Raw genomic sequence first — 10,203 nt, forward strand, 5'->3', positions numbered from 1 at the left:
CCTGTATGCAAATTGTAGTGAGTCTATAAGCTTCTCTACTTGCTGCAGGATCTCCTTCCTCACAAGTTTTTCAAAGTACTTCACCACTAAAGATGTTAGAGCGACAGGCCTAAAATCATTTAATGATGTAGGTTTTGTGGTCTTAGCGACTGGAGAAATAATTGATTTTTTCCTCTGGAACCTTCTGTTGCCGAAGAGATAAAAGAAAGATGTAATAAAAAACACTGCATAATTGCTCAGCACATGTTCTAAGCAACTGGCCACAAATATTATCAGGACCTGGACTTTTGTTACTCTTACTCATTTTAAAAAGATTTCCCACCCTTCTTTCATCAAAGAACAAAGCTGGGGGGGCTCTGGTGCTCTCTATTAAGAAATCAAGTGTATTCCTTGAATTATAATTATCATTAAATCTCAAATAAAATCTATTCAGCTCATTGGCTAACTGAGAGTCTGAACTAAAACCAGGGAGACTCATCTTATTACAGTCACTGTAACAGTGACCAGTCATGTGTTTCATGCCTGCCCAGGCCACCCTTAAGTTATTGCTACCCATCTCCGCCTCTACCTTATCCTTGTATTTTATTTTGGCTTTTTAAATTTCTGATCTGATCTCCTTCCTAATTTCTCTAACTTTCAAGATATTCCCTTCAGTAAAAGCTTTTTTCCTTTCATGAATCAGCCTCATAAGAGCTTTGGAAGACCATGGTTTGTTATTAGGGAAAAAATGCACAACCTTTGAAGGGATAATCATGTCTCTGCAAAAGGAGATATAGCTGCAGACAACGTCAGTGAGTTCATTAATGTCTCTACATGATTCTATAAACACTGACCAGTCTGTACAGTCAAAGCAGCCCTGCAGGGCTAAAGAGGCATCATCACTCCAAACCTTTATGCGGTGTTTCCTCACCTTCTGTCTTCTCAGCACAGTCTTGTAAACTGGCAGAAGATGCACCGTGTTGTGATCCGAGGGCGGGGCCAGCTACAGATGTATACGCACCTTTTATGGAACCGTAACATAGATCCAGAGTCTTATTGAAGCGTGTGGGACAGTTCACATACTGATAAAAACTGCTCAGTGTTTTCTTCAAGTCGCAGCGATTAAAGTCCCCAAGAACAATATCAGGAGCCTCATGAGAGAGAGATTGTAGTGAGTGGATGACGTTAGAGATGGTGTCAGTCGCATTCTTAGGATTCGCTTTAGGGTGGACGTAAACGACGGTGACGTTGATCTGTGGGAATTCCCTCGGCAGATAAAACGGCCTCAAAGACACAGAGAGGAGCTCAATGTCAGGCAGACATACTTGTCTACGAACGGTAACGTTTTTACACCATTTCTGATTTATATACAAACACACCCCTCCTCCTCGAGATTTCTGGGTTGCTCCGGGGTCTCGATCCAAATGTATGGGAAACCCGAAGCCATTTAGTTCCAGAGAACAATCAGGGTCAGAGTCCTTGAGCCAAGTCTCTCTGAATGCCATTAGACATGTATCCCTGTAGTCACGTAAGTGTGCGACATTCAAATGCAGTTCATCCATTTTACTCCTCAGAGACTGCACATTAGCCAGGATTATTGATGGTAAAGGAATACGATTGTATCGTATTTGCTTCTGCAGTCGCTGACGTAGGCCTCCCTTCTCACCCCGCTTTCTTGCTTTGACTCTGTTAAAAACAAAAGTGCCCCTGTGGTTACTGGATAATCCAGAGATGGAAAACACTGGAGGGTGAAAAGAGTCCAGAGACGGGCCTTTCCACCAAAGATCCAGAAGAAACTCCCGTGAGTATGTAATTGTTTGAGAGTAGCAATGACTCCAAACAACCGTCAGGATTGCCAATAAATAGAGTATGATGTCATATAAGCCTTACAGTATGATGTCATACAAGCATACAGTATGATGTCATATAAGCCTTACAGTATGATGTCATATAAGCCTTACAGTATGATGTCATATAAGCCTTACAGTATGATGTCATCCTGTTCCTCTGACGACCTGCTGCCACTGAAAGGCAGTGTTAGAGGGACATAATGTGTGTCAGTTGTTGACCACACGGAGACTTTCAGATCGCAGAGACTTTGTTTTTTTAATGTACTGAACGGCTGGTCGCTGGTGCGATCTAGGATTTTATTAGCCGCACCAGTGAGAAATTTGGCTGCAAATGTGACCAAATTGGTCAGACTCTAGAGCCCAGAGATCAGCTGCTGTCTGAACTGAACACTTACACTTCGGTTTTGTATGTTTTGGCTTTTTCTCTGCTCTTTTGTGAATTATAAATTCAAGAGGATTTGGATTTCTGTTGATTTCCTGCAGGATTACAACTTCCAAGAGTTTCCATTTTATTTTATTTTGTTTTATTTTGAATTATAACTTTGAGGGGATTTGGATTTCAACTGAATCCCTGGAGTGTTGAAGTTGCAGGGATGCAAAACAGAGATAAGGGCCTCTTCAGGCATGGATGTGCCCGTTCTCTCCTCAATCTCTCTCCTCAAAAGATCAACATTAGCTAAGAGTGGGTTAATTAGATGAGTATTAAGTGATTTCATTATGTGATCATAGTATGTGAGCTGGCTTTTCCCCCTCCTGCTAAATTGCTTTAATAAAATATCCTGCATTCAAAAGGTTTAAATAGTGGACATTCATTTTTTAACTCTTTCTAAAACAGCAACAAGGCATAAAGCTGTGGATAAGTTTACACCTATATAAATATCACTTACACATTTAATTTACAGTTACAAGTTACAAAGTCACTTTCATCTACGCAGGACTGTAAGCTGTCGTCTGTGAGGCGTCAGCTGTGTTTGTTTGTAACACAGTTCATGGTGGAGAACAGCTGCTCACATACGTATGTGGATCTGAAGATTGTCAGGACTCCAAATGCATATTTCTTCATGTTTATGTGTCGGGATGGCATTCCATGTTTCAAACAAGGTTCTCAGTATCACCTGAAAATCCAGTCACATTTAACAGGGATGGATCGATGGTCAGGGCAGTGATGGGGAAGGATAATGTGGGTTTTTCCTCTCTGAACTCGTGGAATTATTTCCCAAATAACTGTGGTGATTGCAGACTGCAAATGCTCTGAATTTATTAACTGTCAGTTTGCACTCAAACGCTAACACCTCCTCCAGCATGTGTAACGCTGTGCCTCCTCTCCCCTGAAGAGTTGTATTCAGCTTCTTCTGGTTCGCTGTAATGTCCACAAAGTGCAGCTTTTTCAGCCACTCTGGCTGTTCCAGCGCAGAAAAGGCGAGCCCTTTGCTGCTCATGAAAACTTTCACCTCTCCCAGACATTTTCCAATTTCATTGTACTACTGTACTATGTATGACTGTGCAATGACAATAAAGAGTTATCTTATCTTACATGCAGCAAAGCGTTTCAGCACCTCTCCTCTGGACAGCAGGACTCTGTCATACAGCAGGAGATCAGGGTAAATGCTCTCCACCTCATCCAGTAATGAGGTGGAGAGCATTTAAACCTTTTGCCATTATTTTATTGATGATCTGAATGACAACATTTATGACCTCTGTGCATTCTAGAGGAAAGGTTTGCGCACACAATGCCTCTTGGTGCAGGATGCAGTGAAACGTCAGCAGCTTTCTATCCAGTGACTTCTGCAGCCAGGCCACAAAGCCCCTGTGCAGTCATACTTACCATACTTTTATTTTTATATTTCAATATCACAATAATCTTCTAATTTAGAACTACAAGTTAAAAAAGAACTAACATAAGTTGCTGATTTGGTCCCTAAAATAAAGTAATTATTTATGGTAAGGAAAGGGATTTGGCTTGTTTGTTTTTTGTTTTCTTTTTTTTTGGGGGGGGGGGGGGGGGGGGGGGGGTTGTTTGTTTTGGGGGTTTTGTTTTCCGCTCCCCCTCCTTTGTATATACTTATCTGGGTATATAAATGTGTATGTATAGACATAAATATATGATCGTTTATATAATGGTAACTATGGTAATTGGTAATGGTAAAAACTAATGGTAATTATATTTTATGTAAAAAGGAGGGGGAGAGGAAGGAAGGGAAGGGGAAAAAAGGGAAAGAAAAAACTATGTCACTGTAAATGAGATACGTACTTTGTTGCCTGATTTGAATTTAAAAAAGGGAAAAAAATTGGACTAAACTCACTTGAACTCTGACTTTGTCTGCACTTAGAACTATCACAAGACATTAAAACAAAACATCGGGCATTGATGACATCACAGGAATCTAACATTCTAATCTATGCAAACTGTCTCCAAGGCTACATAATATCAAATTAAATCATAGCAAAGGAGTAAAAAGCAGGATCAGTCTTAGGGTGTATGTTACATGTTTGCCAGTTTGGATGAGTGAGTGCAATACTTCATCGAACTGTGTTGTAACAACCTGTTGAACCTGCTGAGAAACCTTTCTTTGTCCACTCTGCCCCAAACTTCACATGCTCCATAAAAGTCGAGGCCTAGAGACCTCTGCATAGTTATTAGCATTAGGTTATCAGTATCATCTGATATATATGACATTTACAGTACAGTACTCACACATGACATAGGAGGAATAAATATGAACTTTTTGACATAAATTTGATCATATGAAATTGGATTTTTTTAAAATATGAAACTTTTTCCTTCCGTCATACTTCAGAAATATAATATATTAAGTTTTGAACATTTTAAAACATTTAAGTTTGCTCGTTGTATTTATAAGATCCTACATGGACGTGCTCCACAATCATTGGTCAGTCATGTTAAAATCCATTATCAGTGGAAAACAAACCTGATCCTCTACTAGAGGCGATTGTGCAATACCTTTTAGACATAACACTCAGCAAACAGTTATTATTAGTTAAAGTCAGTGAGGTTTGGAGTGATACATGACACATGACAGATTCGTCTTTCTGTTGTGATGTCAAATATCAATGCCAGACTCGCTTCTCTCTGTTTTGATGTCAAATATCAATGCCAGATTCGTCTCTGTTGTGATGTCAAATATAAATGCCAGACTCGCTTCTCTCTTTTGTGATGTCAAATGTCAATGCCAAGCTCGCTTCTCTGTTGTGATGTCAAATGTCAATGCCAGACTCGCTTCTCTGTTGTGATGTCAAATGTCAATGCCAGACTCGCTTCTCTCTGTTGTGATGTCAAACATCAATGCCAGACTCGCTTCTCTCTGTTGTGATGTCAAATATCAATGCCAAACTCGCTTCTCTGTTGTGATGTCAAATGTCAATGCCAGACTCGCTTCTCTCTTTTGTGATGTCAAATATCAATGCCAAACTCGCTTCTCTGTTGTGATGTCAAACATCAATGCCAGACTCGCTTCTCTCTTTTGTGATGTCAAATATCAATGCCAAACTCGCTTCTCTGTTGTGATGTCAAATGTCAATGCCAGACTCGCTTCTCTGTTGTAATGTCAAATGTCAATGCCAAACTCGCTTCTCTGTTGTGATGTCAAATGTCAATGCCAGACTCGCTTCTCTCTGTTGTGATGTCAAACATCAATGCCAGACTCGCTTCTCTCTTTTGTGATGTCAAATATCAATGCCAAACTCGCTTCTCTGTTGTGATGTCAAATGTCAATGCCAGACTCGCTTCTCTGTTGTAATGTCAAATGTCAATGCCAAACTCGCTTCTCTGTTGTGATGTTAAATGTCAATGCCAAACTCGCTTCTCTGTTGTGATGTCAAATGTCAATGCCAGACTCCCTTCTCTCTGTTGTGATGTCAAACATCAATGCCAGACTCGCTTCTCTCTGTTGTGATGTCAAATGTCAATGCCAGACTCGCTTCTCTCTGTTTTGATGTCAAATATAAATGCCAGACTCGCTTCTCTCTTTTGTGATGTCAAATATCAATGCCAAACTCGCTTCTCTGTTGTGATGTCAAATATCAATGCCAGATTTGCTTCTCTGTTGTGATGTCAAATATAAATGCCATACTCGCTTCTCTGTTGTGATGTCAAATATCAATGCCAAGCTCGCTTCTCTGTTGTGATGTCAAATGTCAATGCCAGACTCGCTTCTCTGTTGTAATGTCAAATGTCAATGCCAAACTCGCTTCTCTGTTGTGATGTCAAATGTCAATGCCAGACTCGCTTCTCTCTGTTGTGATGTCAAATATCAATGCCAGACAAGCTTCTCTGTTGTGATGTCAAATGTCAATGCCAGATTCGCTTCCCTGTTGTGATGTCAAATATAAATGCCAGACTCGCTTCTTTGTTGTGATGTCAAATGTCAATGCCAGACTCGCTTCTCTCTGTTGTGATGTCAAATATCAATGCCAAGCTCGCTTCTCTGTTGTGATGTCAAATGTCAATGCCAGACTCGCTTCTCTGTTGTAATGTCAAATGTCAATGCCAGATTCGCTTCTGTGTTGTGATGTCAAATGTCAATGCCAAACTCGCTTCTCTCTGTTGTGATGTCAAATATCAATGCCAAGCTCGCTTCTCTGTTGTGATGTCAAATGTCAATGCCAGATTCGCTTCTCTGTTGTAATGTCAAATGTCAATGCCAGATTCGCTTCTCTGTTGTGATGTCAAATATCAATGCCAAATTGAGTCTTGAGTTCATATAAAAGGAGACTCGTGTTCAAGCATCTCTCATGGACTTGGAAACACGGACAATACAGAATATTCCAAAAGAGCTTTGGGACTCACTGGTAAGGAAGAGCGTTCATTACAAGTCTGTATTATTGGTCCAACTCATGCAAGAACTTCTCTCTTGCATTCAGTAAGTGCATCTGCTTGGACCAGTTGTACACAACAACTGCTACAAATTCTACCTGACCCTTCATTTTATGTCTATGAAATTGAGTTCTATGTTTCATATCAAGATCACTTTGAATGGAGACACTGATGGTGGTTGTATTCCTAAGTGCAACAACTCAAAGTGACCTTGGATACGAGTTTACAGCAATTAGACACTTTGAAGCACACTTTAGTTAACATGGTTCACTTACAGAACATTTCAAATAGAGACCCCTCAAATGGAAACACTTGTGGTTTTCCTTTTGCCTTAGTGCTCCTATTTGGGGAAGTCTTTATTCTGAATAGTTCAGGGAATCGTTAATTTATGTGTTAATAAAATGCCTCTGATTGAAGCCGCACAAAACCTTCAACAGCTACTGGAGACAAAAGAGGAAACCAAAATACAATGGGCCGCTACTACAGTCGTTAGCCAACCATTGGTTTCATGACTGAATGTCATTGACTTAAATGTGGGTGGGACTGCAAGAGGAGTCTTGAGTTCATATAAAAGGAGACTCAAGTCTAGGTAACCCTCATGGATTTGGAAACACAGACAATACAGGAAATTCCAAAAGAGATTCGGGACTCACTGGTAAGGAAGAGCATTCATTACAAGTCTGTATTATTGGTCCAACTCATGCAAGAACTTGACTCTTGAATTCAGTAAGTGCATCTGCTTGGACCAGTTGTACACAACTGTCATGGTCGTGAGTACGTCTGAACCTGGAGACTAACTGTTTCTCTGTCTGTGTATAGATTCCCCCCGGACCCGTTTCCCTGTGCACTGTGACTGAGCGTGAGCAAGAGTGGTAGAGGAAAGAAGAGGAGCTGTGTGTGTTTGCGAGAGCTGTATGGGAATCTCCCCTCCCTGGACTCCTGCCCCTTTCACTCCCGGACCCTGGAACCCCGGCCCCTTTTCCCCAGACACCGTTGTGTGTATATATATGTCACTGTGGAGAGCACTGTAAATAAATTCACTTTTGATTTCAAGGAACTTGTGGTCTGCGCCTGAGTCCGCTCTGCTAACCGTGACAGAACGATCCAGCCACAACATGGACTCAGCAGACCAGAATACCGTCGGACAGGCACTGGCTGCCCAAGAAGCGGCGCTGACCCGCCACGAACAAATGTTACACCAGCTGCGAGGTGAGATCGCCGCACTAACCCAAGCTGTTTCCCGTTTGACTACACCAGGGGGCGTACAGCCGGGGAATCCCCAGCCAGCTCACCCTGCCCCGAAGGAAACACTCGCAGCGGCCACAGCAAGCCCCTCATCGGCAGCCACTCCATCCTCTGACGGTCCTCTGCCTTCGCCTGAACCCTTTACGGGTGAGTCGGAAAAGTGCTCTGGTTTTTTGACCCAGTGCGCATTGATTTTCCGCGAACAGCGGCACTTCCATAACAATGACGGGGCGAAGATTGCTTTCTTTGTACAGATGCTAAGGGATCGTGCTTTGAAATGGGCCCAGGCGGTATTAAACTCCGACCCTGGGATTTCTTTTGAGGTGTTTGTGGCTAAATTTAAGACTGTGTTTAACAGAGGCTCTGGAGCCGAGGCTGCGGCGCTCCGCCTCCTTAACTTCAAGCAAGGTAAGCGGAGTATGGCAGACTATTCAATCGACTTTTGGATTTTGGCAGAAGAAACCGGCTGGGGACCGGATACGCTCAGGAGCACACTGTTAAATAACATTCGTGAGGATCTGAAAGATGAATTGATTATGCGGGACCTTCCCACTGCTTTTGATGAACTGATGTCTTTGTGCATTAAGGTGGATGAGCGGCTACGGGCTCGTCAACAAGCACGGAACTCCAGTTCCCAGGAGGCCGCGGGGCAACGAGGGGCGGAGGCCTCGGCTGATTACCGGTCCTCCCGGACACCAGAGGGCGCCGACGGAGAGGTACAACCCATGCAAATTGGCAGTGCATTGGCGGCGCATAACGGCCAGTGAGTGCCTGTATTGTGGTAACAAGGGACACATGATCGCCTCCTGCCCGTCGCGAGCAAAAGGCTGCGCCCGCCAGTGATGGTAGGAGTACTGGTGGGCGGTTTGAATCAGGATAAATCTCCTCCATGTTTAGCCCTGCCGGCTAAGCTTCTGGTCCACTCAGAGTGTCATTCTCTTTCTGTGCTCATTGATTCAGGAGCAGAACAAAATTTCATTGACTCTGAACTAGCAAAACAACTCTGTGTAACTGTGGAGTCACTGCCTCACGCCTTACGTGTCACGGCTTTGTCAGGGCAGCGCCTCCCCGACATCACGCACATCACTGAACCGCTCACCCTCACACTGTCTGGCAATCATTCGGAGGAGATTAGCTTTTTTGTTTTTCACTCCACCCAGACGCCGTTAGTTCTCGGGCATCCCTGGCTCCAGCAACACAACCCCACTATTAATTGGCAGAAAGGAGGCATCACTGGCTGGCGAGAGGAGTGTCATATGACCTGCCTTAAGGCTGCCTTACCTCCTAACACATCGGTCACCGGCCCAGAGCCACCACGGTCTTCCGACTTAGCGGATGTGCCGTCTGTTTACCACAATCTTGCTGAGGTGTTTCGGAAGGACCGAGCCCAGTCGCTGTCACCCCATCGGCCCTACGACTGCGCCATAGACCTGCTGCCGGGAGCTCCCTTACCGACCAGCCGCCTTTATAGCCTCTCGCTGCCGGAACGGGAGGATATGGAGAAATATATAACGGAATCCCTCTCTGCCGGCATCATCCGTGCCTCTTCCTCACCCGTCGCAGCGGGTTTCTTCTTTGTGGAAAAGAAGGATAAGACCCTCCGACCCTGTATTGACTATCGGGGACTCAATAACATTACGGTCAGGAATAAATATCCACTGCCTCTGCTCACCTCTGCTTTCGAACTTCTCCAGGGCACCACCATATTCAGCAAGCTGGACTTAAGAAACGCTTACCACCTGGTTCGGATTCGAGACGGCGATGAATGGAAGACAGCGTTCAATACCCACCTTGGACATTTCGAGTATCTGGTCATGCCGTTCGGCCTCACTAACGCACCTGCAGTATTCCAGGCTCTGGTCAACGATGTTCTAAGGGACTTTATTAACAGATTTGTGTTTGTCTACCTAGACGACATTCTGATCTTCTCCTCTTCCCAGGCTGAACACGAGACCCAGGTCCGGCTGGTACTGCAACGCCTTCTGGAGAACCGGCTGTTCGTCAAAAGCGAGAAATGTGAGTTTCATGTGCCCACTGTTGCCTTCCTAGGGTACATAATCGAGCGTGGAGATCTCCGACCCGACCCTGTCAAAGTCAAGGCTGTTGTGAACTGGCCCGAGCCAAACAACCGTCGCTAGTTGCAACGCTTTCTTGGCTTCGCTAACTTCTACAGGAGATTCATACGGGACTTCAGCAGGATTGCCTTACCATTAACCCAGTTAACCTCTTCCAAGCTTGCTTTTCAGTGGAGTGACGCCGCCCAATCAGCCTTTCAGGAGCTCAAGAAACGGTTTG

This window comes from Neolamprologus brichardi, unplaced genomic scaffold (genome assembly GCF_056152115.1).
Source record: "Neolamprologus brichardi isolate AB-2024 unplaced genomic scaffold, ASM5615211v1 NODE_ptg000033l+_length_6344489_cov_1, whole genome shotgun sequence".
NCBI classification, from domain to species: Eukaryota; Metazoa; Chordata; class Actinopteri; order Cichliformes; family Cichlidae; genus Neolamprologus; species Neolamprologus brichardi.